The 27,000-nt window shown below is 34.8% G+C and overlaps 12 non-coding genes across 12 annotated transcripts; all 12 read left to right on the plus strand.

Annotated features, from left to right (window-relative positions):
- The first annotated feature begins 850 nt into the window (after positions 1 to 850).
- On the plus strand, positions 851 to 924 carry TRNAI-AAU (transfer RNA isoleucine (anticodon AAU)). The gene has a single exon. It is a non-coding gene; the product is annotated as a tRNA-Ile (tRNA).
- Positions 925 to 2,367: 1,443 nt separating this feature from the next.
- On the plus strand, positions 2,368 to 2,441 carry TRNAI-AAU (transfer RNA isoleucine (anticodon AAU)). The gene has a single exon. It is a non-coding gene; the product is annotated as a tRNA-Ile (tRNA).
- Positions 2,442 to 5,401: 2,960 nt separating this feature from the next.
- Positions 5,402 to 5,475, plus strand: TRNAI-AAU (transfer RNA isoleucine (anticodon AAU)). Its single transcript has one exon. It is a non-coding gene; the product is annotated as a tRNA-Ile (tRNA).
- Positions 5,476 to 7,779: 2,304 nt separating this feature from the next.
- Positions 7,780 to 7,853, plus strand: TRNAI-GAU (transfer RNA isoleucine (anticodon GAU)). The gene has a single exon. It is a non-coding gene; the product is annotated as a tRNA-Ile (tRNA).
- Positions 7,854 to 8,433: 580 nt separating this feature from the next.
- Positions 8,434 to 8,507, plus strand: TRNAI-AAU (transfer RNA isoleucine (anticodon AAU)). Its single transcript has one exon. It is a non-coding gene; the product is annotated as a tRNA-Ile (tRNA).
- A 7,187-nt stretch (positions 8,508 to 15,694) lies between these two features.
- On the plus strand, positions 15,695 to 15,768 carry TRNAI-AAU (transfer RNA isoleucine (anticodon AAU)). Its single transcript has one exon. It is a non-coding gene; the product is annotated as a tRNA-Ile (tRNA).
- A 1,443-nt stretch (positions 15,769 to 17,211) lies between these two features.
- Positions 17,212 to 17,285, plus strand: TRNAI-AAU (transfer RNA isoleucine (anticodon AAU)). Its single transcript has one exon. It is a non-coding gene; the product is annotated as a tRNA-Ile (tRNA).
- A 1,438-nt stretch (positions 17,286 to 18,723) lies between these two features.
- On the plus strand, positions 18,724 to 18,797 carry TRNAI-AAU (transfer RNA isoleucine (anticodon AAU)). The gene has a single exon. It is a non-coding gene; the product is annotated as a tRNA-Ile (tRNA).
- Positions 18,798 to 20,241: 1,444 nt separating this feature from the next.
- Positions 20,242 to 20,315, plus strand: TRNAI-AAU (transfer RNA isoleucine (anticodon AAU)). Its single transcript has one exon. It is a non-coding gene; the product is annotated as a tRNA-Ile (tRNA).
- A 2,955-nt stretch (positions 20,316 to 23,270) lies between these two features.
- On the plus strand, positions 23,271 to 23,344 carry TRNAI-AAU (transfer RNA isoleucine (anticodon AAU)). Its single transcript has one exon. It is a non-coding gene; the product is annotated as a tRNA-Ile (tRNA).
- Positions 23,345 to 24,786: 1,442 nt separating this feature from the next.
- TRNAI-AAU (transfer RNA isoleucine (anticodon AAU)) lies at positions 24,787 to 24,860 on the plus strand. The gene has a single exon. It is a non-coding gene; the product is annotated as a tRNA-Ile (tRNA).
- Positions 24,861 to 26,303: 1,443 nt separating this feature from the next.
- TRNAI-AAU (transfer RNA isoleucine (anticodon AAU)) lies at positions 26,304 to 26,377 on the plus strand. Its single transcript has one exon. It is a non-coding gene; the product is annotated as a tRNA-Ile (tRNA).
- Positions 26,378 to 27,000: the final 623 nt, after the last annotated feature.

The raw sequence follows: 27,000 nt of genomic DNA on the forward strand, positions 1-27,000 counted from the left end.
AGTTGGTTAGAGAGTGATGCTAATAACACCAAGGTGTCAGGTTCGATCCCTGTACAGGCCAAGTTTAATTCTTTGAAAAAAGATGAATTTTTCTTGTGTCTCATTTTGGACTGTTTATCTCCTTGGATCAAACGCTGCTTGAAGGATTGGATGAATACATTTGATATAATTATGGAATTAATTACTATTCTTAAAGCGCCTGGAATATCTATTAATGGTTCTAAGTTCTAACGCCAAGTAACTAAATCTCTTATTTATTGCAATTTATTGAGATCATTTTTGTTTAGTCTTGTTGATAATATATAAAGATACTATGAATGTAAACAGCTGAATATAAGCTTTCCAACTATCCCGGATTAACAATCAGTAGGACTTCATCATCTGCTTCATCTTCAATAGTATGCTATATATTTAGTGACCTATTAGTTTAGTCTGTTAGAGCATGAAGTTAAAAACGCCAAGGACATACTTTCAATCAGTCTCCAAGCCAATACTTGATGCTCCTTTAATGTTGAAAATAGATGTATTTTCTACTGTATCATGTTTATCTCTATATTTCCTTTGAGAAGAAGCTGATAAAATGATTAGATGAATCAATTCAATATAGGTGATGAATATTTATTTATTGCTTAACCACATGGAAAAAATGTTAATGGTTCTAAGTTCTAACACTAAGTATGAAAATCTCTTTTGTATTGTAATTTTTTTTAAGTCATATTAGTTTCTTCATGTTGATAATTTATAACAATAACTTTATGGTAAACTGCTGAAATTAAGCTTTCCAAATCTCCTGGGTTAACTATCATTTGCCCTTCTTCACATGCTGGACCTCCAGGGAGTTGTGCAAAATGGCCTGTTAGCTCAGATGGTTAGAGCGTGGTGCTAATAACGCCAAGGTCACAGGTTCGATCCCTGTACAGGCCAAGTTTAATTGGTTAAACAAAGATGAATTTTTCTTGTGTCTCATTTTGGACTGTTTATCTCCTTGAATCACACGCTGCTTGAAGGATTGGATGGAATCAGTAGCATTTCCTCATCTGCTAATTCTTCAAAAGTATTCTATATATTTAGTGAGCCTATTAGTTTAGTCTGTTAGAGCATGAAGTTAAAAACGCAAAGGACATAATTTCAATCAGTCTCCAAGCCAATACTTGATGCTCCTTTAATGTTGAAAATAGATGTATTTTCTTCTGTATCATGTTTACCTCCATATTTCCTTTGCGCAGAAGCCGATAGAATGATTAGATGAATCAATTGAATATAGGTGATGAATATTTATTTATTGCTAAACCACGTGGAAAAAACGTTACTGGTTCAAAATTCTAACACTAAGTATGGAAATCTCTTTTGTATTGCAATTTTTTTGAAGTCATATTAGTTTCTTCATGTTGATAATATGAAAGTTAATTCATATTAAACAGCTGAAATTAAGATTTCCAAATCTCCCGGTTGAACTATCATTAGCACTGCTTTCTGTGCTGGTCCTCCATAAGATGTGCAAATTGGCCTGTAAGCTCAGTTGGTTAGAGAGTGATGCTAATAACACCAAGGTATCAGGTTCAATCCCTGTACAGGCCAAGTTTAATTCTTTGAAAAAAGATGAATTTTTCTTGTGTCTCATTTTGGACTGTTTATCTCCTTGGATCAAACGCTGCTTGAAGGATTGGATGAATACATTTGATATAATTATAGAATTAATTACTATTCTTAAAGCGCCTGGAATATCTATTAATGGTTCTAAGTTCTAACGCCAAGTAACTAAATCTCTTATTTATTGCAATTTATTAAGATAATTTTTGTTTAGTCTTGTTGATAATATATAAAGATACTATGAATGTAAACAGCTGAATATAAGCTTTCCAACTATCCCGGATTAACAATCAGTAGGACTTCATCATCTGCTTCATCTTCAATAGTATGCTATATATTTAGTGACCTATTAGTTTAGTCTGTTAGAGCATGAAGTTAAAAATGCCAAGGACATACTTTGAATCAGTCTCCAAGCCAATACTTGATGCTCCTTTAATGTTGAAAATAGATGTATTTTCTACTGTATCATGTTTATCTCTATATTTCCTTTGAGGAGAAGCTGATAAAATGATTAGATGAATCAACTCAATATAGGTGATGAATATTTATTTATTGCTTAACCACATTGAAAAAACGTTAATGGTTCTAAGTTCTAACACTAAGTATGAAAATCTCTTTTGTATTGTAATTTTTTTTAAGTCATATTAGTTTCTTCATGTTGATAATATATAACAATAACTTCATGGTAAACTGCTAAAATTAAGCTTTCCAAATCTCCTGGGTTAACTATCATTTGCCCTTCTTCATATGCTGGACCTCCAGGTAGTTGTGCAAAATGGCCTGTTAGCTCAGATGGTTAGAGCGTGGTGCTAATAACGCCAAGGTCACAGGTTCGATCCCTGTACAGGCCAAGTTTAATTGTTTGAACAAAGATGAATTTTTCTTGTGTCTCATTTGGGACTGTTTATCTCCTTGAATCACACGCTGCTTGAAGGATTGGATGGAATCAGTAGCATTTCCTCATCTGCTAATTCTTCAAAAGTATTCTATATATTTAGTGAGCCTATTAGTTTAGTCTGTTAGAGCATGAAGTTAAAAACGCAAAGGACATAATTTCAATCAGTCTCCAAGCCAATACTTGATGCTCCTTTAATGTTGAAAATAGATGTATTTTCTTCTGTATCATGTTTACCTCCATATTTCCTTTGCGCAGAAGCTGATAGAATGATTAGATGAATCAATTGAATATAGTTGATGAATATTTATTTATTGCTAAACCACGTGGAAAAAACGTTACTGGTTCAAAATTCTAACACTAAGTATGGAAATCTCTTTTGTATTGCAAGTTTTTTGAAGTCATATTAGTTTCTTCATGTTGATAATATGAAAGTTAATTCATATTAAACAGCTGAAATTAAGCTTTCCAAATCTCCCGGTTGAACTATCATTAGCACTGCTTCCTGTGCTGGTCCTCCAGAAGATGTGCAAATTGGCCTGTTAGCTCAGTTGGTTAGAGAGTGGTGCTAATAACGCCAATGTCACAGGTTCGATCCCTGTACAGGCCAAGTTTAATTCTTTGGAAAAAGATGAATTTTTCTTGTGTCTCATTTTGGACTGTTTATCTCCTTGGATCAAACGCTGCTTGAAGGATTGGGTTAATACATTTGATATAATTATAGAATTAATTACTATTCTTAAAGCGCCTGGAATATCTATTAATGGTTCTAAGTTCTAACGCCAAGTAACTAAATCTCTTATTTATTGCAATTTATTGAGATCATTTTTGTTTAGTCTTGTTGATAATATATAAAGATACTATGAATGTAAACAGCTGAATATAAGCTTTCCAACTATCCCGGATTAACAATCAGTAGGACTTCATCATCTGCTTCATCTTCAATAGTATGCTATATATTTAGTGACCTATTAGTTTAGTCTGTTAGAGCATGAAGTTAAAAACGCCAAGGACATACTTTCAATCAGTCTCCAAGCCAATACTTGATGCTCCTTTAATTTTGAAAATAGATGTATTTTCTACTTTATCATGTTTATCTCTATATTTCCTTTGATGAGAAGCTGATAAAATGATTAGATGAATCAATTCAATATAGGTGATGAATATTTATTTATTGCTTAACCACATGGAAAAAACGTTAATGGTTCTAAGCTCTAACACTAAGTATGAAAATCTCTTTTGTATTGTAATTTTTTTTAAGTCATATTAGTTTCTTCATGTTGATAATATATAACAATAACTTCATGGTAAACTGCTGAAATTAAGCTTTCCAAATCTCCTGGGTTAACTATCATTTGCCCTTCTTCATATGATGGACCTCCAGGTAGTTGTGCAAAATGGCCTGTTAGCTCAGATGGTTAGAGCGTGGTGCTAATAACGCCAAGGTCACAGGTTCGATCCCTGTACAGGATAAGTTTAATTGTTTGAACAAAGATGAATTTTTCTTGTGTCTCATTTTGGACTGTTTATCTCCTTGAATCACACGCTGCTTGAAGGATTGGATGGAATCAGTAGCATTTCCTCATCTGCTAATTCTTCAAAAGTATTCTATATATTTAGTGAGCCTATTAGTTTAGTCTGTTAGAGCATGAAGTTAAAAACGCAAAGGACATAATTTCAATCAGTCTCCAAGCCAATATTTGATGCTCCTTTAATGTTGAAAATAGATGTCTTTTCTTCTGTATCATGTTTACCTTCATATTTCCTTTGCGCAGAAGCTGATAGAATGATTAGATGAATCAATTGAATATAGGTGATGAATATTTATTTATTGCTAAACCACGTGGAAAAAACGTTACTGGTTCAAAATTCTAACACTAAGTATGGAAATCTCTTTTGTATTGCAATTTTTTTGAAGTCATATTAGTTTCTTCATGTTGATAATATGAAAATTAATTCATATTAAACAGCTGAAATTAAGCTTTCCAAATCTCCCGGTTGAACTATCATTAGCACTGCTTTCTGTGCTGGTCCCCCAGAAGATGTGCAAATTGGCCTGTTAGCTCAGTTGGTTAGAGAGTGATGCTAATAACGCCAAGGTGTCAGGTTCGATCCCTGTACAGGCCAAGTTTAATTCTTTGAAAAAAGATGAATTTTTCTTGTGTCTCATTTTGGACTGTTTATCTCCTTGGATCAAACGCTGCTTGAAGGATTGGATGAATACATTTGATATAATTATAGAATTAATTACTATTCTTAAAGTGCCTGGAATATCTATTAATGGTTCTAAGTTCTAACGCCAAGTAACTAAATCTCTTATTTATTGCAATTTATTGAGATCATTTTTGTTTAGTCTTGTTGATAATATATAAAGATACTATGAATGTAAACAGCTGAATATAAGCTTTCCAACTATCCCGGATTAACAATCAGTAGGACTTCATCATCTGCTTCATCTTCAATAGTATGCTATATATTTAGTGACCTATTAGTTTAGTCTGTTAGAGCATGAAGTTAAAAACGCCAAGGACATACTTTCAATCAGTCTCCAAGCCAATACTTGATGCTCCTTTAATGTTGAAAATAGATGTATTTTCTACTGTATCATGTTTATCTCTATATTTCCTTTGAGAAGAAGCTGATAAAATTATTAGATGAATCAATTCAATATAGGTGATGAATATTTATTTATTGCTTAACCACATGGAAAAAATGTTAATGGTTCTAAGTTCTAACACTAAGTATGAAAATCTCTTTTGTATTGTAATTTTTTTTAAGTCATATTACTTTCTTCATGTTGATAATATATAACAATAACTTCATGGTAAACTGCTGAAATTAAGCTTTCCAAATCTCCTGGGTTAACTATCATTTGCCCTTCTTCATATGCTGGACCTCCAGGGAGTTGTGCAAAATGGCCTGTTAGCTCAGATGGTTAGAGCATGGTGCTAATAACGCCAAGGTCACAGGTTCGATCCCTGTACAGGCCAAGTTTAATTGTTTAAACAAAGATGAATTTTTCTTGTGTCTCATTTTGGACTGTTTATCTCCTTGAATCACACGCTGCTTGAAGGATTGGATGGAATCAGTAGCATTTCCTCATCTGCTAATTCTTCAAAAGTATTCTATATATTTAGTGAGCCTATTAGTTTAGTCTGTTAGAGCATGAAGTTAAAAACGCAAAGGACATAATTTCAATCAGTCTCCAAGCCAATACTTGATGCTCCTTTAATGTTGAAAATAGATGTATTTTCTTCTGTATCATGTTTACCTCCATATTTCCTTTGCGCAGAAGCCGATAGAATGATTAGATGAATCAATTGAATATAGTTGATGAATATTTATTTATTGCTAAACCACGTGGAAAAAACGTTACTGGTTCAAAATTCTAACACTAAGAATGGAAATCTCTTTTGTATTGCAATTTTTTTGAAGTCATATTAGTTTCTTCATGTTGATAATATGAAAGTTAATTCATATTAAACAGCTGAAATTAAGCTTTCCAAATCTCCCGGTTGTACTATCATTAGCACTGCTTTCTGTGCTGGTCCTCCATAAGATGTGCAAATTGGCCTGTTAGCTCAGTTGGTTAGAGAGTGATGCTAATAACACCAAGGTATCAGGTTCAATCCCTGTACAGGCCAAGTTTAATTCTTTGAAAAAAGATGAATTTTTCTTGTGTCTCATTTTGGACTGTTTATCTCCTTGGATCAAACGCTGCTTGAAGGATTGGATGAATACATTTGATATAATTATAGAATTAATTACTATTCTTAAAGCGCCTGGAATATCTATTAATGGTTCTAAGTTCTAACGCCAAGTAACTAAATCTCCTTTTTATTGCAATTTATTGAGATCATTTTTGTTTAGTCTTGTTGATAATATATAAAGATACTATGAATGTAAACAGCTGAATATAAGCTTTCCAACTATCCCGGATTAACAATCAGTAGGACTTCATCATCTGCTTCATCTTCAATAGTATGCTATATATTTAGTGACTCTATTAGTTTAGTCTGTTAGAGCATGAAGTTAAAAACGCAAAGGACATAATTTCAATCAGTCTCCAAGCCAATACTTGATGCTCCTTTAATGTTGAAAATAGATGTATTTTCTTCTGTATCATGTTTACCTCCATATTTCCTTTGCGCAGAAGCTGATAGAATGATTAGATGAATCAATTGAATATAGTTGATGAATATTTATTTATTGCTAAACCACGTGGAAAAAACGTTACTGGTTCAAAATTCTAACACTAAGTATGGAAATCTCTTTTGTATTGCAATTTTTTTGAAGTCATATTAGTTTCTTCATGTTGATAATATGAAAGTTAATTCATATTAAACAGCTGAAATTAAGCTTTCCAAATCTCCCGGTTGAACTATCATTAGCACTGCTTCCTGTGCTGGTCCTCCAGGAGATGTGCAAATTGGCCTGTTAGCTCTGTTGGTTAGAGAGTGGTGCTAATAACGCCAAGGTCACAGGTTCGATCCCTGTACAGGCCAAGTTTAATTCTTTGAAAAAAGTTGAATTTTTCTTGTGTCTCATTTTGGACTGTTTATCTCCTTGGATCAAACGCTGCTTGAAGGATTGGATGAATACATTTGATATAATTATAGAATTAATTACTATTCTTAAAGCGCCTGGAATAACTATTAATGGAACTAAGTTCTAAAACCAAGTAACTAAATCTCTTATTTATCGCAATTTATTGAGATAATTTTTGTTTAGTCTTGTTGATAATATATAAAGATACTATGAATGAAAACAGCTGAATATAAGCTTTCCAACTATCCCGGATTAACAATCAGTAGGACTTCATCATCTGCTTCATCTTCAATAGTATGCTATATATTTAGTGACCTATTAGTTTAGTCTGTTAGAGCATGAAGTTAAAAACGCCAAGGACATACTTTCAATCGGTCTCCAAGCCAATACTTGATGCTCCTTTAATGTTGAAAATAGATGTATTTTCTACTGTATCATGTTTATCTCTATATTTCCTTTGAGGAGAAGCTGATAAAATGATTAGATGAATCATTTCAATATAGGTGATGAATATTTATTTATTGTTTAACCACATGGAAAAAACGTTAATGGTTCTAAGTTTTAACACTAAGTATGAAAATATCTCTTGTATTGTAATTTTTTTTAAGTCAAATTAGTTTCTTCATGTTGATAATATATAACAATAACTTCATGGTAAACTGCTGAAATTAAGCTTTCCAAATCTCCTGGGTTAACTATCATTTGCCCTTCTTCATTTGCTGGACCTCCAGGTAGTTGTGCAAAATGGCCTGTTAGCTCAGATGGTTAGAGCGTGGTGCTGATAACGCCAAGGTCGCAGGTTAGAACCCTGTACAGGCCAAGTTTAATTGTTTGAACAAAGATTAATTTTTCTTGTGTCTCATTTTGGACTGTTTATCTCCTTGAATCACACGCTGCTTGAAGGATTGGATGGAATCAGTAGCATTTCATCATCTGCTAATTTTTCAAAAGTATTCTATATATTCAGTGAGCCTATTAGTTTAGTCTGTTAGAGCATGAAGTTAAAAACGCAAAGGACATAATTTCAATCAGTCTCCAAGCCAATACTTGATGCTCCTTTAATGTTGAAAATAGATGTATTTTCTCCTGTATCATGTTTACCTCCATATTTCCTTTGCGCAGAAGCTGATAGAATGATTAGATGAATCAATTGAATATAGGTGATGAATATTTATTTATTGCTAAACCACGTGGAAAAAACGTTACTGGTTCAAAATTCTAACACTAAGTATGGAAATCTCTTTTGTATTGCAATTTTTTTGAAGTCATATTAGTTTCTTCATGTTGATAATATGAAAGTTAATTCATATTAAACAGCTGAAATTAAGCTTTCCAAATCTCCCGGTTGAACTATCATTAGCACTGCTTCCTGTGCTGATCCTCCAGAAGATGTGCAAAGTGGCCTGTTAGCTCAGTTGGTTAGAGCGTGGTGCTAATAACGCCAAGGTCACAGGTTCGATCCCTGTACAGGCCAAGTTTAATTCTTTGAAAAAAGAGGAATTTTTCTTGTGTCTCATTTCGGACTGTTTATCTCGTTGGATCAAACGCTGCTTGAAGGATTGGATGAATACATTTGATATTATTATAGAATTAATTACTATTCCTAAAGCACCTGGAATATCTATTAATGGTTCTAAGTTCTAACGCAAAGTAACTAAATCTCTTATTTATTGCAATTTATTGAGATCATTTTTGTTTAGTCTTGTTGATAATATATAAAGATACTATGAATGTAAACAGCTGAATATAAGCTTTCCAACTATCCCGGATTAACAATCAGTAGGACTTCATCATCTGCTTCATCTTCAATAGTATGCTATATATTTAGTGAGACTATTAGTTTAGTCTGTTAGAGCATGAAGTTAAAAACGCCAAGGACATACTTTCAATCAGTCTCCAAGCTAATACTTGATGCCTCTTTAATGTTGAAAATAGATGTATTTTCTACTGTATCATGTTTATCTCTATATTTCCTTTGAGGAGAAGCTGATAAAATGATTAGATGAATCAATTCAATATCGGTGATGAATATTTATTTATTGCTTAACCACATGGAAAAAACGTTAATGGTTCTAAGTTCTAACACTAAGTATGAAAATCTCTTTTGTATTGCAATTTTTTTGAAGTCATATTAGTTTCCTCATGTTGATAATATGAAAGTTAATTCATATTAAACAGCTGAAATTAGGCTTTCCAAATCTCCCGGTTGAACTATCATTAGCACTGCTTCCTGTGCTGGTCCTCCAGATGATGTGCAAATTGGCCTGCTAGCTCAGTTGGTTAGAGCGTGGTGCTAAATAGCTCAGTTGGTTACAGCGTGGTGCTAATAACGCCAAGGTCACAGGTTCGATCCCTGTACAGGCTAAGTTTAATTCTTTGAAAAAAGATGATTTTTTCTTGTGTCTCATTTTGGACTGTTTATCTCCTTGAATCACACGCTGCTTGAAGGATTGGATGGAATCAGTAGCATTTCATCATCTGCTAATTCTTCAAAAGTATTCTATATATTTAGTGAGCCTATTAGTTTAGTCTGTTAGAGCATGAAGTTAAAAACGCAAAGGACATAATTTTAATCAGTCTCCAAGCCAATACTTGATGCTCCTTTAATGTTGAAAATAGATGTATTTTCTTCTGTATCATGTTTACCTCCATATTTCCTTTGCGCAGAAGCTGATAGAATGATTAGATGAATCAATTGAATATAGGTGATGAATATTTATTTATTGCTAAACCACTTGGAAAAAATGTTAGTGGTTCAAAATTCTAACACTAAGGATGGAAATCTCTTTTGTATTGCAAATTTTTTTGAAGTCATATTAGTTTCTTCATGTTGATAATATGAAAGTTAATTCATATTAAACAGCTGAAATTAAGCTTTCCAAATCTCCCGGTTGAACTATCTGTACAAATCCACGGGATGCAAGGTGATAGATCAAAAGTAGTTTATTAGAACGGGCAATACTGGTACAACCGTCTGTTCAAGTCGTGGTCCAAGCCAGAGTGATCCGCCTGTGGAATGCACTCGGAGAACACAACAGGATTCCAAGAATCCATAGTAACAGAACTTAGGAGATAAACATAACATAAGTGGAAATACAATCTAACAGAGACAAGTGAAATGTATAGAATACTACATCACCTCCTTTTCTCAAAGAAACAAAAACGTTTTAAAAACAAAATAGAAAAAACAAAGAAAACAAAAGAAAAACAAACAGATAAAGAAATATTACTTTCTAAACCTCAAAGGTCTATTAACAATGCGAGAACTCTTCCTGACACTGAAGTCGGTGGCAGGAGCCTTGGTGGTGAAGCTTTTGAGGAGACAGGTGAGGTTGAGGATGCTTTTGTGACGACAGGAGTACTACTAACAACCGTAGCAACTCCGTTCAAATTCCACCAGAAACCTCCCTCAACTTGTACAGCATTTCCCACAATTTTAACCACTTTTACAGGAGATCCAAACTTGCTGTCCCCTTTGTTGACATGGATAGATTTTCTAATCCTCACACAGTCTCCAACTTCCAAAACACTCTCTTTCATACCCTTCCTAACATCAAAATTACCCTTTTGCTTGGACTGGGCATGCAGAACATTACTCTTTACAATGGACATGAGACTCGAGACATCAGAACTAGACTTCATCCACTTAGACATCCACCCAGGACAAAACGAAGTGTTTGGCTTTCGACCTCTCATTATCTCAAAGGGAGATACCTTAGTGGAAGAGTGAGGAGTGGTCCTATAAAACCAAATCATGCTCTCCAACGCTTTGCTGACCTCAACATTACTACTCCTAGCCCACTTCACACAGTCGCCAATAACTCTGTTCATCCTCTCGACAAGACCATTCCCTTGAGGATGATAGAGAGAACTCTCGACATGCTTCACACCTGAACTGGACAGAAAGTCAACAAACTCATGACTCATAAATTGTTTCCCATTGTCGGAAACCAACACTTCAGGAAAACCTTCCCTACTCCAAATATCGCACAAGAATTCAATGACACTTTTCGTATCATCATCTTTAACCAATTTATACTCCGGCCACTTGGAGGCATAATCAATCAAGACTAGAATGAACCTGGAACAGCAACTCAGCATTGAATAAGGTCCCATGATATCAATAACTTGTCTAGCCCAAGGACGATCCGGGCACTCAACCGGCATAAGAGGAGGAACCGAAGTCTTGAGACTCTTATCTGAAGATTTACAGATACAACAGTCAGCAACAAAAAGATCAATATCCGAATCCATAGCGGGCCACCAGAACTTTTCACGAATCCTACGTTTAGTAAGTGAACAACCAAGATGACCCTCATGAGCCTTCATAATGATATCTTTTCTAAATGCAAATGGAGGAATGATCTTATCATTACGAAGTAAAATCCCATCTTCAATGGAGATCTCATGCCCAACCTTAGAAACGGGTTGAAGAGAAGAAGACAAGACCTTCTCACGTGGCCAGCCCAACTTAACAAAATTACAAACATCCTGAAGAACACTATCTTGTTCAAAAGCCTTCCTCCACTCCACTTCAGAACAAACTTGTAGTTCAGGGATGTCTACACAGGCAATCAAACAATCATCACAGTCCTCCTCAATGAGATCGGAAAAGGAAATGTCAACATCATCATCACGCACAGCAGGTGGAAATCGGGACAAAAAATCTGCCCTTACGTTTTTTCCACCAGCAATATACACAACATCAAAATGGTACTGCAAAAGCCTGGTCACCATCCTCAAAATCCTAGGTGTGCAACATTTAGTAAGACCACCACCCAAAATGTTGACCAAAGGTTTGTGGTCAGTTTGAAGTAAGAAACGCCTTCCCCAAATGAACGGTCTAAACTTCTCGATAGCCCATGTACAAGCCAAAAGTTCTTTCTCTATAACAGAGTATTGAACCTCAGCAGATCTCAGAACTCTGGATGTAAAACTGATAGTTCTTTCAACTCCACCCTCACTTTGTGTTAAGGTAGCACCAAGACCAACCTGACTTGCATCAACAGTCAAACAGCACGGCAAAGCAGGGTCAAAAGGTTTAATAACAGAATCAGACATCAAAAGCCTTGATGCATTGCTCGCACCAAACAAATTTCACTCCCTTTTTCAACAGGTTACTAATAGGACGCACGATGGTCGCGTAATGGGGAATAAACCTGGAGTAGTATTCACAAATACCTAGAAGAGACTTAACTCCGGTCTTGTCAGACGGAATTGGAGCTTTGGAAATAGCCTCCAAAAGTCCAGGTCTAGGCTTTATTCCGTCTTGTGTCAAAATATGACCACCGTACTCAACTTCTGTACACATAAACTTACACTTCTCCAATTTCAACACTACACCATGATCTTGAAACAAACCCAAAACATTATCAAGGACCGAATCATGAGAAGAAACGTCCTTGCCAAAAATCAAAACATCATCTTGAAAAACAGTCACTCCCTTAACACCTTCCAAGATATTACCCATAACTCTCTGAAAAACCGACGCGGCCGAAGCTAGGCCAAAAGGCATACGTCGATACTGAAAAGTGCCTAAAGGAGAGATAAAAGCAGTCAAGTGACGGGAATCAGGATGCAGTTCGACCTGGTGGTAAGCACTGGCTAAATCCAGTTTAGTGAAAAACTTTGCACCTTTAGTAGCTGCAAGAAGATCATTAATCCGGGGAAGAGGATGAGAATCCACCCAGATTACCTTGTTATCAGAGCGAAGGTCCACACAGACCCTAAGTTTACCATCCCTCTTCCGAGCTACGACTAAAGGCGAAAGCCAAAGGGAAGACTCTGCAGGCTCTATCACACCATTCTCACACAACATCTCAAGTTCCTTCTTCAAATCATCCCTGACACTGAAGGGCACACCCCGAAGCTTATGTTTAACAGGTGTTGACCCCTCTTTAACAATAATCTTGTGTTTGAACCCTTTTATTTTTCCCAAACTGGAACTAAACACAGAAGGAAACTTGCACCTTAGCATTTGTAAATAGTCAGAGCAGCTAGCAACAAAAACTTGTTCTTTCGCACCTGGCTTAAGCATCATACCAAAAAGACCCTGATGGAACCAGCCCAAAATGTTGAGCCCTTTAATCGCAACATAGATTTTCCCTCTAATCTTCCTCCCCTTAAAACATAAGATGTCTTCAAAGAAACCAAGGAGATTAATTTTCCTTCCTTCATACGACACAGGAGTACGGTCTGGAGGAAGAAGAGGTTGCTCATCATTCCATGTATTGTCAAAAAGTTCTTTATCTATCATAGTGATCCTTGCACCTGAGTCGACTAAAAGTTTCAAAATTTTACCGCCAACAGCAATATCAACAATGGGGTCGACACAAGAGTCAGGATCACCTTCAATGACAGGCCCTTCAGAGCAATCAGTAACAACAGCAATAGTTTCTGATTCTGACGAAGAATCAGAATCAACAACGCCAACAACAGGTTTTATGAAATTCTTCTTGTTTTTCAACTTTAAACAAACTTTTGCAAAATGTCCCATCTTTTTGCAGTAGTTGCAAGTAACACTGGAAGCAGGACAAGGAGACCTCTTTTGGTGTTGTGGATTACCACACCTAATACACATTTGAGAATAAGACGAAGACTCTGACTTATTCAAAACCTTCCCTTTAGTAAAGTTAGACATGGATTTCTTTTTGTTGACTCTGTTAGAAGAATTCAAATTTAAAGCGTTTATAGGTTCAACCACTTTGTCTTCTAATTCCTTGAGGGAAACCATGGACGTTTCAACACTCTTGGCTAACTTAATAGTGTCATCTAAGGAAGGATCACTCATGGCTAACAACTTTTGCCTAATGTTTTTATCCATACAATGACACACAAATTGATCCCTGATAAGCTGTTCATTAAAGTTTTCAAATTTACATTCAAATGCTAATCTCCGCAAGATGGAAATATAAGCATCAATATCTTCCGAATCAGCTTGTTTTCTCTTAAAGAAAGTGTGTCTACGAACCATTAAGTTAGGTTGTTTGTCAAAACGAATCTTTAGTGTTTGCACAGTGTCACTATAATCATCAGACACAACACCTTCAATAAAAGGTAAATCTGGGAGATGCTTAAAGACAGACCTGCCCTCAAAACCCAGAGAATGTAAAAGCAGGCACTTCTTTCTTTCAGGGCGAAATCTAAATGCCCCAATCGCTCCTAAATAATTTTCGAACGCATCATGGCAAATTTCCCACCTAATTGGAGGTTCACCAGGAGTTTCCAGAAAAGCTGGAGGTGGATTAACAGATTGAAGGGTAGACATAACTTTAAGAGCAAATTGGAAGATAACAAGAATAATTCTTTATGAACTCAAACAGTGTCCAAATGTGAAGAACAAAAGCCCAAAAAATCCAAATAAGCCGTGCGCATCAGCGATGAGCACGTTAGAAACAAAATACTATGAGTAAATAAACAGAATGTTATACAAATCAGAGGTGAGCACTAGTAGTAAGAAAGCTGTGCGCACCAGCGATGACAAGCGATGACAAGCGATGAGTCCGTTATGAACTTGAAGCTTGAAGTAGCACGCACCAGGAATAAACACTGTCTCACATTTGCGCTGTAACTAGTGCGCTGTAAATGGCGAAATGTATATGACAGATTGGAAGCTGTGCGCACCAGCGGTGAGCACTTCGACAAACTGGAAGCTGTGCGCACCAGCGGTGAGCACTTTGTAACTAGTGCCCGTAACCAGTGCGCTGTAAGGGTGGCAGAGCAGAGAATAGGTCGCTAAGCAACGTGGACAAGAGTCATGCGAAAACGTCACAAAGCAAAATAGCTGATGACCAATCCAGACTGCCGAAACTTTTATCCAACAGGAAGGCTGTACACAGCAACGTGATGACGCACTACGCGCTCCTCTGAGAACAGGAACGTCGGAGCTCGAAGACTCGGACACAGAAGGTAAGGCTCGAGGAGGCCCGAACTACACGAAGTAGTATTTTTCAAAAAAACACAGTCAACGGTCGACCGTATGAAGAAATAAGTGGAGAGGCCCCGAATATAATAAATGTAACTGCAAAGTCTTGAGAAAGTCTCCAAAAGTCCGAAGTTAAGCTGAGAGATGCTACCTTCGTTAGGCACAAAGACACAAAGTGAGAAATTAAGTCAAAGACACGGACAGGGACATGAAACTCTTACGGTTTTGGTGATGTCCAAAATGAAGGTAGTAGTAGGAGACTGTACTTTGACGAGTTACCAATAGGTCAGGATAGACTCCAGACAATCCTCAAAATGACACGTAGTCCAACAGCAGGAGTTGAAGAGCTGTGACGAGGGAAGCGAGGCTCTCTCTCACTTCTTCAGAGAAAGCACCTTTGTAAGTCCCACGGAGATCATAGATGTAGAGCACGCATCGTCGCCAGTAAAATTATGTAGAAATCCACGGGATGCAAGGTGATAGATCAAAAGTAGTTTATTAGAACGGGCAATACTGGTACAACCGTCTGTTCAAGTCGTGGTCCAAGCCAGAGTGCTCCGCCTGTGGAATGCACTCGGAGAACACAACAGGATTCCAAGAATCCATAGTAACAGAACTTAGGAGATAAACATAACATAAGTGGAAATACAATCTAACAGAGACAAGTGAAATGTATAGAATACTACACTATCATTAGCACTGCTTCCTGTGCTGGTCCTCCAGAAGATGTGCAAATTGGCCTGTTAGCTCAGTTGGTTAGAGCGTGGTGCTAATAACGCCAAGGTCACAGGTTCGATCCCTGTACAGGCCAAGTTTAATTGTTTGAAAAAAGATGAATTTTTCTTGTGTCTCATTTTGGACTGTTTAACTCCTTGGATCAAACGCTGCATGAAGGATTGGATTAATACATTTGATATAATTATAGAATTAATTACTATTCTTAAAGCGCCTGGAATATCTATTAATGGTTCTAAGTTCTAACGCCAAGTAACTAAATCTCTTATTTATTGCAATTTATTGAGATCTTTTTTTGTTTAGTCTTGTTGATAATATATAAAGATACTATGAATGTAAACAGCTGAATATAAGCTTTCCAACTATCCCGGATTAACAATCAGTAGGACTTCATCATCTGCTTCATCTTCAATAATATACTATATATTTAGTGAGACTATTAGTTTAGTCTGTTAGAGCATGAAGTTAAAAACGCCAAGGACATACTTTCAATCAGTCTCCAAGCCAATACTTGATGCACCTTTAATGTTGAAAATAGATGTATTTTCTACTGTATCATGTTTATCTCTATATTTCCTTTGAGGAGAAGCTGATAAAATGATTAGATGAATCAATTCAATATAGGTGATGAATATTTATGTATTGCTTAACCACATGGAAAAAACGTTAATGGTTCTAAGTTCTAACACCAAGTATGAAAATCTCTTTTGTATTGTAATTTTTTTAAGTCATATTAGTTTCTTCATGTTGATAATATATAACAATAACTTCATGGTAAACTGCTGAAATTAAGCTTTCCAAATCTACTGGGTTAACTATCATTTGCCCTTCTTCATTTGCTGGACCTCCAGGTAGTTGTGCAAAATGGCCTGTTAGCTCAGATGGTTAGAGCGTGGTGCTAATAACCCAAAGGTCACAGGTTCGATCCCTGTACAGGCCAATTTTAATTCTTTGAAAAAAGATGAATTTTTCTTGTGTCTCATTTTGGACTGTTTATCTCCTTGAATCACACGCTGCTTGAAGGATTGGATGGAATCAGTAGCATTTCATCATCTGCTAATTCTTCAAAAGTATTCTATATATTTAGTGAGCCTATTAGTTTAGTCTGTTAGAGCATGAAGTTAAAAACGCAAAGGACATAATTTCAATCAGTCTCCAAGCCAATACTTGATGCTCCTTTAATGTTGAAAATAGATGTATTTTCTTCTGTATCATGTTTACCTCCATATTTCCTTTGCGCAGAAGCTGATAGAATGATTAGATGAATCAATTGAATATAGGTGATGAATATTTATTTATTGCTAAACCACGTGGAAAAAACGTTACTGGTTCAAAATTCTAACACTAAGTATGGAAATCTCTTTTGTATTGCAATTTTTTGAAGTCATATTAGTTTCTTCATGTTGATAATATGAAAGTTAATTCATATTAAACAGCTGAAATTAAGCTTTCCAAATCTCCCGGTTGAACTATCATTAGCACTGCTTCCTGTGCTGGTCCTCCAGAAGATGTGCAAATTGGCCTGTTAGCTCAGTTGGTTAGAGCGTGGTGCTAATAACGCCAAGGTCACAGGTTCGATCCCTGTACAGGCCAAGTTTAATTCTTTGAAAAAAAAATTTCTTGTGTCTCATTTTGTACTGTTTATCTCCTTGGATCAAACGCTGCTTGAAGGATTGGATGAATACATTTGATATGATTATAGAATTAATTACTATTCTTAAAGCGCCTGGAATATCTATTAATGGTTCTAAGTTCTAACGCCAAGTAACTAAATCTCTTATTTATTGCAATTTATTGAGATCTTTTTTGTTTAGTCTTGTTGATAATATATAAAGATACTATGAATGTAAACAGCTGAATATAAGCTTTCCAACTATCCCGGATTAACAATCAGTAGGACTTCATCATCTGCTTCATCTTCAATAGTATACTATATATTTAGTGAGACTATTAGTTTAGTCTGTTAGAGCATGAAGTTAAAAACGCCAAGGACATACTTTCAATCAGTCTCCAAGCCAATACTTGATGCACCTTTAATGTTGAAAATAGATGTATTTTCTACTGTATCATGTTTATCTCTATATTTCCTTTGAGGAGAAGCTGATAAAATGATTAGATGAATCAATTCAATATAGGTGATGAATATTTATGTATTGCTTAACCACATGGAAAAAACGTTAATGGTTCTAAGTTCTAACACCAAGTATGAAAATCTCTTTTGTATTGTAATTTTTTTAAGTCATATTAGTTTCTTCATGTTGATAATATATAACAATAACTTCATGGTAAACTGCTGAAATTAAGCTTTCCAAATCTCCTGGGTTAACTATCATTTGCCCTTCTTCATTTGCTGGACCTCCAGGAAGTTGTGCAAAATGGTCTGTTAGCTCAGATGGTTAGAGCGTGGTGCTAATAACCCAAAGGACACAGTTTCGATCCCTGTACAGGCCAATTTTAATTCTTTGAAAAAAGATGAATTTTTCTTGTGTCTCATTTTGGACTGTTTATCTCCTTGAATCACACGCTGCTTGAAGGATTGGATGGAATCAGTAGCATTTCATCATCTGCTAATTCTTCAAAAGTATTCTATATATTTAGTGAGCCTATTAGTTTAGTCTGTTAGAGCATGAAGTTAAAAACGCAAAGGACATAATTTCAATCAGTCTCCAAGCCAATACTTGATGCTCCTTTAATGTTGAAAATAGATGTATTTTCTTCTGTATCATGTTTACCTCCATATTTCCTTTGCGCAGAAGCTGATAGAATGATTAGATGAATCAATTGAATATAGGTGATGAATATTTATTTATTGCTAAACCACGTGGAAAAAACGTTACTGGTTCAAAATTCTAACACTAAGTATGGAAATCTCTTTTGTATTGCAATTTTTTTGAAGTCATATTAGTTTCTTCATGTTGATAATATGAAAGTTAATTCATATTAAACAGCTGAAATTAAGCTTTCCAAATCTCCCGGTTGAACTATCATTAGCACTGCTTCCTGTGCTGGTCATCCAGAAGATGTGCAAATTGGCCTGTTAGCTCAGTTGGTTAGAGCGTGGTGCTAATAACGCCAATGTCACAGGTTCGATCCCTGTACAGGCCAAGTTTAATTGTTTGAAAAAAGATGAATTTTTCTTATGTCTCATTTTGGACTGTTTATCTCCTTGGATCAAACGCTGCATGAAGGATTGGATTAATACATTTGATATAATTATAGAATTAATTACTATTCTTAAAGCGCCTGGAATATCTATTAATGGTTCTAAGTTCTAACGCCAAGTAACTAAATCTCTTATTTATTGCAATTTATTGAGATCTTTTTTTGTTTAGTCTTGTTGATAATATATAAAGATACTATGAATGTAAACAGCTGAATATAAGCTTTCCAACTATCCCGGATTAACAATCAGTAGGACTTCATCATCTGCTTCATCTTCAATAATATACTATATATTTAGTGAGACTATTAGTTTAGTCTGTTAGAGCATGAAGTTAAAAACGCCAAGGACATACTTTCAATCAGTCTCCAAGCCAATACTTGATGCACCTTTAATGTTGAAAATAGATGTATTTTCTACTGTATCATGTTTATCTCTATATTTCCTTTGAGGAGAAGCTGATAAAATGATTAGATGAATCAATTCAATATAGGTGATGAATATTTATGTATTGCTTAACCACATGGAAAAAACGTTAATGGTTCTAAGTTCTAACACCAAGTATGAAAATCTCTTTTGTATTGTAATTTTTTTAAGTCATATTAGTTTCTTCATGTTGATAATATATAACAATAACTTCATGGTAAACTGCTGAAATTAAGCTTTCCAAATCTCCTGGGTTAACTATCATTTGCCCTTCTTCATTTGCTGGACCTCCAGGTAGTTGTGCAAAATGGCCTGTTAGCTCAGATGGTTAGAGCGTGGTGCTAATAACCCAAAGGTCACAGGTTCGATCCCTGTACAGGCCAATTTTAATTCTTTGAAAAAAGATGAATTTTTCTTGTGTCTCATTTTGGACTGTTTATCTCCTTGAATCACACGCTGCTTGAAGGATTGGATGGAATCAGTAGCATTTCATCATCTGCTAATTCTTCAAAAGTATTCTATATATTTAGTGAGCCTATTAGTTTAGTCTGTTAGAGCATGAAGTTAAAAACGCAAAGGACATAATTTCAATCAGTCTCCAAGCCAATACTTGATGCTCCTTTAATGTTGAAAATAGATGTATTTTCTTCTGTATCATGTTTACCTCCATATTTCCTTTGCGCAGAAGCTGATAGAATGATTAGATGAATCAATTGAATATAGGTGATGAATATTTATTTATTGCTAAACCACGTGGAAAAAACGTTACTGGTTCAAAATTCTAACACTAAGTATGGAAATCTCTTTTGTATTGCAATTTTTTTGAAGTCATATTAGTTTCTTCATGTTGATAATATGAAAGTTAATTCATATTAAACAGCTGAAATTAAGCTTTCCAAATCTCCCGGTTGAACTATCATTAGCACTGCTTCCTGTGCTGGTCCTCCAGAAGATGTGCAAATTGGCCTGTTAGCTCAGTTGGTTAGAGCGTGGTGCTAATAACGCCAATGTCACAGGTTCGATCCCTGTACAGGCCAAGTTTAATTGTTTGAAAAAAGATGAATTTTTCTTATGTCTCATTTTGGACTGTTTATCTCCTTGGATCAAACGCTGCATGAAGGATTGGATTAATACATTTGATATAATTATAGAATTAATTACTATTCTTAAAGCGCCTGGAATATCTATTAATGGTTCTAAGTTCTAACGCCAAGTAACTAAATCTCTTATTTATTGCAATTTATTGAGATCTTTTTTTGTTTAGTCTTGTTGATAATATATAAAGATACTATGAATGTAAACAGCTGAATATAAGCTTTCCAACTATCCCGGATTAACAATCAGTAGGACTTCATCATCTGCTTCATCTTCAATAATATACTATATATTTAGTGAGACTATTAGTTTAGTCTGTTAGAGCATGAAGTTAAAAACGCCAAGGACATACTTTCAATCAGTCTCCAAGCCAATACTTGATGCACCTTTAATGTTGAAAATAGATGTATTTTCTACTGTATCATGTTTATCTCTATATTTCCTTTGAGGAGAAGCTGATAAAATGATTAGATGAATCAATTCAATATAGGTGATGAATATTTATGTATTGCTTAACCACATGGAAAAAACGTTAATGGTTCTAAGTTCTAACACCAAGTATGAAAATCTCTTTTGTATTGTAATTTTTTTAAGTCATATTTGTTTCTTCATGTTGATAATATATAACAATAACTTCATGGTAAACTGCTGAAATTAAGCTTTCCAAATCTCCTGGGTTAACTATCATTTGCCCTTCTTCATTTGCTGGACCTCCAGGTAGTTGTGCAAAATGGCCTGTTAGCTCAGATGGTTAGAGCGTGGTGCTAATAACCCAAAGGTCACAGGTTCGATCCCTGTACAGGCCAATTTTAATTCTTTGAAAAAAGATGAATTTTTCTTGTGTCTCATTTTGGACTGTTTATCTCCTTGAATCACACGCTGCTTGAAGGATTGGATGGAATCAGTAGCATTTCATCATCTGCTAATTCTTCAAAAGTATTCTATATATTTAGTGAGCCTATTAGTTTAGTCTGTTAGAGCATGAAGTTAAAAACGCAAAGGACATAATTTCAATCAGTCTCCAAGCCAATACTTGATGCTCCTTTAATGTTGAAAATAGATGTATTTTCTTCTGTATCATGTTTACCTCCATATTTCCTTTGCGCAGAAGCTGATAGAATGATTAGATGAATCAATTGAATATAGGTGATGAATATTTATTTATTGCTAAACCACGTGGAAAAAACGTTACTGGTTCAAAATTCTAACACTAAGTATGGAAATCTCTTTTGTATTGCAATTTTTTGAAGTCATATTAGTTTCTTCATGTTGATATTATGAAAGTTAATTCATATTAAACAGCTGAAATTAAGCTTTCCAAATCTCCCGGTTAAACTATCATTAGCACTGCTTCCTGTGCTGGTCCTCCAGAAGATGTGCAAATTGGCCTGTTAGCTCAGTTGGTTAGAGCGTGCTGCTAATAACACCAAGGTCACAGGTTCGATCCCTGTACAGGCCAAGTTTAATTCTTTGAAAAAAAAAATTCTTGTGTCTCATTTTGTACTGTTTATCTCCTTGGATCAAACGCTGCTTGAAGGATTGGATGAATACATTTGATATGATTATAGAATTAATTACTATTCTTAAAGCGCCTGGAATATCTATTAATGGTTCTAAGTTCTAACGCCAAGTAACTAAATCTCTTATTTATTGCAATTTATTGAGATCTTTTTTGTTTAGTCTTGTTGATAATATATAAAGATACTATGAATGTAAACAGCTGAATATAAGCTTTCCAACTATCCCGGATTAACAATCAGTAGGACTTCATCATCTGCTTCATCTTCAATAGTATACTATATATTTAGTGAGACTATTAGTTTAGTCTGTTAGAGCATGAAGTTAAAAACGCCAAGGACATACTTTCAATCAGTCTCCAAGCCAATACTTGATGCACCTTTAATGTTGAAAATAGATGTATTTTCTACTGTATCATGTTTATCTCTATATTTCCTTTGAGGAGAAGCTGATAAAATGATTAGATGAATCAATTCAATATAGGTGATGAATATTTATGTATTGCTTAACCACATGGAAAAAACGTTAATGGTTCTAAGTTCTAACACCAAGTATGAAAATCTCTTTTGTATTGTAATTTTTTTAATCATATTAGTTTCTTCATGTTGATAATATATAACAATAACTTCATGGTAAACTGCTGAAATTAAGCTTTCCAAATCTCCTGGGTTAACTATCATTTGCCCTTCTTCATTTGCTGGACCTCCAGGTAGTTGTGCAAAGTGGTCTGTTAGCTCAGATGGTTAGAGCGTGGTGCTAATAACCCAAAAGTCACAGGTTCGATCCCTGTACAGGCCAATTTTAATTCTTTGAAAAAAGATGAATTTTTCTTGTGTCTCATTTTGGACTGTTTATCTCCTTGAATCACACGCTGCTTGAAGGATTGGATGGAATCAGTAGCATTTCATCATCTGCTAATTCTTCAAAAGTATTCTATATATTTAGTGAGCCTATTAGTTTAGTCTGTTAGAGCATGAAGTTAAAAACGCAAAGGACATAATTTCAATCAGTCTCCAAGCCAATACTTGATGCTCCTTTAATGTTGAAAATAGATGTATTTTTCTTCTGTATCATGTTTACCTCCATATTTCCTTTGCGCAGAAGCTGATAGAATGATTAGATGAATCAATTGAATATAGGTGATGAATATTTATTTATTGCTAAACCACGTGGAAAAAACGTTACTGGTTCAAAATTCTAACACTAAGTATGGAAATCTCTTTTGTATTGCAATTTTTTTGAAGTCATATTAGTTTCTTCATGTTGATAATATGAAAGTTAATTCATATTAAACAGCTGAAATTAAGCTTTCCAAATCTCCCGGTTGAACTATCATTAGCACTGCTTCCTGTGCTGGTCCTCCAGAAGATGTGCAAATTGGCCTGTTAGCTCAGTTGGTTAGAGCGTGGTGCTAATAACGCCAATGTCACAGGTTCGATCCCTGTACAGGCCAAGTTTAATTGTTTGAAAAAAGATGAATTTTTCTTATGTCTCATTTTGGACTGTTTATCTCCTTGGATCAAACGCTGCATGAAGGATTGGATTAATACATTTGATATAATTATAGAATTAATTACTATTCTTAAAGCGCCTGGAATATCTATTAATGGTTCTAAGTTCTAACGCCAAGTAACTAAATCTCTTATTTATTGCAATTTATTGAGATCTTTTTTTGTTTAGTCTTGTTGATAATATATAAAGATACTATGAATGTAAACAGCTGAATATAAGCTTTAAACTATCCCGGATTAACAATCAGTAGGACTTCATCATCTGCTTCATCTTCAATAGTATACTATATATTTAGTGAGACTATTAGTTTAGTCTGTTAGAGCATGAAGTTAAAAACGCCAAGGACATACTTTCAATCAGTCTCCAAGCCAATACTTGATGCACCTTTAATGTTGAAAATAGATGTATTTTCTACTGTATCATGTTTATCTCTATATTTCCTTTGAGGAGAAGCTGATAAAATGATTAGATGAATCAATTCAATATAGGTGATGAATATTTATGTATTGCTTAACCACATGGAAAAAACGTTAATGGTTCTAAGTTCTAACACCAAGTATGAAAATCTCTTTTGTATTGTAATTTTTTTAAGTCATATTAGTTTCTTCATGTTGATAATATATAACAATAACTTCATGGTAAACTGCTGAAATTAAGCTTTCCAAATCTCCTGGGTTAACTATCATTTGCCCTTCTTCATTTGCTGGACCTCCTGGTAGTTGTGCAAAATGGCCTGTTAGCTCAGATGGTTAGAGCGTGGTGCTAATAACCCAAAGGTCACAGGTTCGATCCCTGTACAGGTCAATTTGAATTCTTTGAAAAAAGATGAATTTTTCTTGTGTCTCATTTTGGACTGTTTATCTCCTTGAATCACACGCTGCTTGAAGGATTGGATGGAATCAGTAGCATTTCATCATCTGCTATTTCTTCAAAAGTATTCTATATATTTAGTGAGCCTATTAGTTTAGTCTGTTAGAGCATGAAGTTAAAAATGCAAAGGACATAATTTCAATCAGTCTCCAAGCCAATACTTGATGCTCCTTTAATGTTGAAAATAGATGTATTTTCTTCTGTATCATGTTTACCTCCATATTTCCTTTGCGCAGAAGCTGATAGAATGATTAGATGAATCAATTGAATATAGGTGATGAATATTTATTTATTGCTAAACCACGTGGAAACAACGTTACTGGTTCAAAATTCTAACACTAAGTATGGAAATCTCTTTTGTATTGCAATTTTTTGAAGTCATATTAGTTTCTTCATGTTGATAATATGAAAGTTAATTCATATTAAACAGCTGAAATTAAGCTTTCCAAATCTCCCGGTTGAACTATCATTAGCACTGCTTCCTGTGCTGGTCCTCCAGAAGATGTGCAAATTGGCCTGTTAGCTCAGTTGGTTAGAGCGTGGTGCTAATAACACCAAGGTCACAGGTTCGATCCCTGTACAGGCCAAGTTTAATTCTTTGAAAAAAGATGAATTTTTCTTGTGTCTCATTTTGGACTGTTTATCTCCTTGGATCAAACGCTGCTTGAAGGATTGGATGAATACATTTGATATGATTATAGAATTAATTACTATTCTTAAAGCACCTGGAATATCTATTAATGGTTCTAAGTTCTAACGCCAAGTAACTAAATCTCTTATTTATTGCAATTTATTGAGATCTTTTTTGTTTAGTCTTGTTGATAATATATAAAGATACTATGAATGTAAACAGCTGAATATAAGCTTTCCAACTATCCCGGATTAACAATCAGTAGGACTTCATCATCTGCCTCATCTTCAATAGTATACTATATATTTAGTGAGACTATTAGTTTAGTCTGTTAGAGCATGAAGTTAAAAACGCCAAGGACATACTTTCAATCAGTCTCCAAGCCAATACTTGATGCACCTTTAATGTTGAAAATAGATGTATTTTCTACTGTATCATGTTTATCTCTATATTTCCTTTGAGGAGAAGCTGATAAAATGATTAGATGAATCAATTCAATATAGGTGATGAATATTTATGTATTGCTTAACCACATGGAAAAAACGTTAATGGTTCTAAGTTCTAACACCAAGTATGAAAATCTCTTTTGTATTGTACGTTTTTTTAAGTCATATTAGTTTCTTCATGTTGATAATATATAACAATAACTTCATGGTAAACTGCTGAAATTAAGCTTTCCATATCTCCTGGGTTAACTATCATTTGCCCTTCTTCATATGCTGGACCTCCAGGTAGTTGTGCAAAATGGCCTGTTAGCTCAGATGGTTAGAGCGCGGTATAATAACGCCAAGGTCACAGGTTCGATCCCTGTACAAGCCAAGTTTAAATGTTTGAACAAAAAAGAATTTTTCTTGTGTCTCATTTTGGACTGTTTATCTCCTTGAATCAAACGCTGCTTGAAAGATTGGATGGAATCAGTAGCATTTCATCATCTGCTAATTCTTCAAAAGTATTCTATATATTTAGTGAGCCTATTAGTTTAGTCTGTTAGAGCATGAAGTTAAAAACGCAAAGGACATAATTTCAATCAGTCTCCAAGCCAATACTTGATTCTCCTTTAATGTTGAAAATAGATGTATTTTCTTCTGTATCATGTTTACCTCTATATTTCCTTTGCGCAGAAGCTGATAGAATGATTAGATGAATCAATTGAATATATGTGATGAATTTTTATTTATTGCTAAACCACGTGGAAAAAATGTTACTGGTTCAAAATTCTAACACTAAGTACGGAAATCTCTTTTGTATTGCAATTTCTTTGAAGTCATATTAGTTTCTTCATGTTGATAATATGAAAGTTAAATCATATTAAACAGCTGAAATTAAGCTTTCCAAATCTCCCGGTTGAACTATCATTAGCACTGCTTCCTGTGCTGGTCCTCCAGTAAATGTGCAAATTGGCCTGTTAGCTCAGTTGGTTAGAGCGTGGTGCTAATAACGCCAAGGTCACAGGTTCGATCCCTGTACAGGCCAAGTTTAATTCTTTGAAAAAAGATGAATTTTTCTTGTGTCTCATTTTGGACTGTTTATCTCCTTGGATCAAACGCTGCTTGAAGGATTGGATGAATACATTTGATATAATTATAGAATTAATTACTATTCTTAAAACGCCTGGAATATCTATTAATGGTTCTAAGTTCTAACGCCAAGTAACTAAATCTCTTATTTATTGCAATTTATTGAGATCTTTTTTGTTTAGTCTTGTTGATAATATATAAAGATACTATGAATGTAAACAGCTGAATATAAGCTTTCCAACTATCCCGGATTAACAATCATTAGGACTTCATCATCTGCTTCATCTTCAATAGTATGCTATATATTTAGTGACTCTATTAGTTTAGTCTGTTAGAGCATGAAGTTAAAAACGCCAAGGACATACTTTCAATCAGTCTCCAAGCCAATACTTGATGCACCTTTAATGTTGAAAATAGATGTATTGTCTACTGTATCATGTTTATCTCTATATTTCCTTTGAGGAGAAGCTGATAAAATGATTAGATGAATCAATTCAATATAGGTGATGAATATTTATGTATTGCTTAACCACATCGAAAAAACGTTAATGGTTCTAAGTTCTAACACTAAGTATGAAA

The sequence above is a fragment of the Lissotriton helveticus genome, chromosome 4_1 (assembly GCF_964261635.1).
Source record: "Lissotriton helveticus chromosome 4_1, aLisHel1.1, whole genome shotgun sequence".
NCBI classification, from domain to species: domain Eukaryota; kingdom Metazoa; phylum Chordata; class Amphibia; order Caudata; family Salamandridae; genus Lissotriton; species Lissotriton helveticus.